Source organism: Rhagoletis pomonella, unplaced genomic scaffold (genome assembly GCF_013731165.1).
Source record: "Rhagoletis pomonella isolate Grant_MI unplaced genomic scaffold, Rhpom_1.0 Rhpom_scaffold_00014, whole genome shotgun sequence".
NCBI classification, from domain to species: Eukaryota; Metazoa; Arthropoda; class Insecta; order Diptera; family Tephritidae; genus Rhagoletis; species Rhagoletis pomonella.
Genome location: NW_023458568.1, coordinates 9,998,383 through 10,001,223, shown reverse-complemented (window position 1 = coordinate 10,001,223; position 2,841 = coordinate 9,998,383).

The window sequence follows — 2,841 nt, the reverse complement described above, 5'->3', positions numbered from 1 at the left end:
GCTTTTAATTTATAAGGTAATTTTATGTTTTTATACTCTTGCTACCACATGAATATATGAATTCGTGATAAGAATATATGAATTCGCCTTGGAAGATAGAAAGCGAGTAAGAATAAATGCCGAACAAAGGAATTTGTCTTCTTTCAACTTAAATAAATGCATTTTGCAAACAAAAGTGCGTACGTTACTTAGTCCCTTGGTAATGTCGAATTCGTAAGGTGGTGTTACCGGAAAATTAATAAATAAATTATATGTATATCAGAAGATTAATAAGATGAAATGAAATTATTGTTTGATTTCTAACCAAACCTATGTATGTAACTCAATCGCCTAATGGTTTGCCGAACCGTAAACATATGTTTACACATCCAATTTCGTGAGTAGGTACCTGGTACTCACACCTTTTTTAAGAAGTTTCACTTCTATCATGTGTACGATGTTACACACGCGTTTTTTATTTGCAAATAGCTTACGTATAAACGTAGTAATAGTCTCCTTTTTACACCAGTCAATAGTTTTAAGCAATTTTTAATATATTCTGGTTTAAATTTTAGTCCCAAAAGTTCGTGGTTTAAAAATCAAACCAAAACGTTTTAATTCTAGTTTCTAGGTTTCATATATAGAAAATTTGCATTAAAATCTAAACCGAAATAGAAAATGTTTGCACAGCGAAATGTGGTATTGATTCAAACTCAACAAATGAAAGCACATTTACATACGTGGCTGTAGCTGGGTGTGCAAAGATGCTTGATACTATTGGTTGCTACCAAGACTGTCCGGGTTCAATCCCCGTCAGATCTTTTATTTATTATTCTTAGTTATATATAAAACTGTTTAAATTCTAAATCCAACATATGTGCTCTCTTTTTTTTAAACTTGGAAGGTTTGTATTTGAAACTGAATTTAGTTTGGTCATATATGTAGTCCAAAAAGTTTAAAAATAAAAACGAAATTTTTAACCGTGTATGCTCCTTCTTAGCAGAACGTGATTTAGCATTTTCGACAACCGACCACCTAACCAAATGTCTATACGAAAAAAAAAATTATTAAAAATCAACGCGATTTTTTAGCAACTTAAAACTTTCACATTATTACCCTGGAATTTAATGGGCTATCAAACTGCATACCCAAAAAAATTCTTAAAAATCTGAATAAAAAGTTGAAAATCTAGCTGAAACTTTGCAGATTTTTTATAATTTATTCGTTAACTCGTTCGTTTTATAATTTTTGCACAAAAATTGAAATGTGGATTATATTTGGTTTGTTATATAATGAGCTTTTATGGAAAAATAATAAACATTAAATAAACAAAAGAAAAACAGCCACAATCGATCAAAATGTTAATGACTTAATCAGCCGATCACAAGATCACAAGTGTATGTATAAAATGATTTTTATATTAGCGATCTCAAACCAGTTTACAATGAATTTTAAATGTGCTCTGTCGAAATGATATTTAATATACCTTACATACATACTTTTGTACCTTTGCATATAATAAAAGTTTAATAAGGCCAATTCTGTGTGCATACATTTGAAAAAGATGTTTTTGTGTAGGACATGACGTTTTTTCAGACCAAGAGGGACGTTTTTTACAATCAGTTTAGGACTAGTATGGTTTTCTTATAAAATAGTGCATAAAAAGCTCACCAAATTTGAAAAAGTTGAAAAAAGTAAAAAAAAATGTGTTTGGTGGGTAAGTACACACAGATCTCTTAAGGTTCTTTTATTCGCATATATTTCGTTCGAAAGGCCCAAGTTTCTTCTTTTTAAACCCAGCAATAAACCGAAACTCGGTTCATAATGAACTAAGTTACAGGCTTATAAGTGCGCAAAAGTACGAAAAACCTATTTTTTAACGGTAAATCAAGATTTAGGGGGTGTTTGTCAAATTTCATATTTCGATTCTTGTTTTACTCGAAAAGACCTGCCAGAAAATATATATAACTTCCCAGGTATTTTTTAGTGTCGCACAGCTATATGCCGCTATATTCAGATTTTTTGATCGTGAAATTTTTTTCTCGGAGAAAACGAATTGATCTAGTAAATCTGAGTATGAAGCATTATTGGTATGGCCAACAGCTATCAAACCTGATATATTCGCTCTATAGCTTTTTTTTTGTGTTCCACAGTGTTGTATTTGGGATTGTGTGAGGAGTCATATAAGGAACTATACATTACCCAAGTATACGTATATCCAAATTCGTGTCATACAGCAAGCATTGGCGACTTTTTAATGTTTTATTTATTTGTGTTTGAAATTAACGATATATTTCAGAATTTTTTATTTAACTATACTTTAAAATAGATAAGCTAACATCCTAAAACTTATTAAAGGCTTTAATTCCACTTCTGTAGGAACGTATTTTATAATTTTACTCACATGCAATGGGTATTCACAACGGTGTCTTAAATGTCATATTGTTATTTTGTAAACTTTAAACGGCTAAAAATATATATGTATATTTACGGGGTTCGTAAGTCATGCTATGAATTTTGACACCGTCGGAAATAGTTGGTTGTGGTTTCGAGTCCTTTAGACATTTATTTAACCACTAAAAATTTACGACATACAACCATACGATACTTACGACACCGTTATGAATACCCCAATAATAGAAATGTATTAATACAACTATAAACTAAGATTTATTGTCTATATATTACAAGATTATATTATATATCAATGTATATTATACTAGCAGACCCGGCGAACTTCGTCCCGCCCAAAATTTTTATGTATTTTATTAAAACTTTTTGGTCCAACATTTTCACCAACACATCACGTTTACGATTTTCATTGGCACATTTGTCTGCTAAGATTAAGGTTTGGTGGTCATT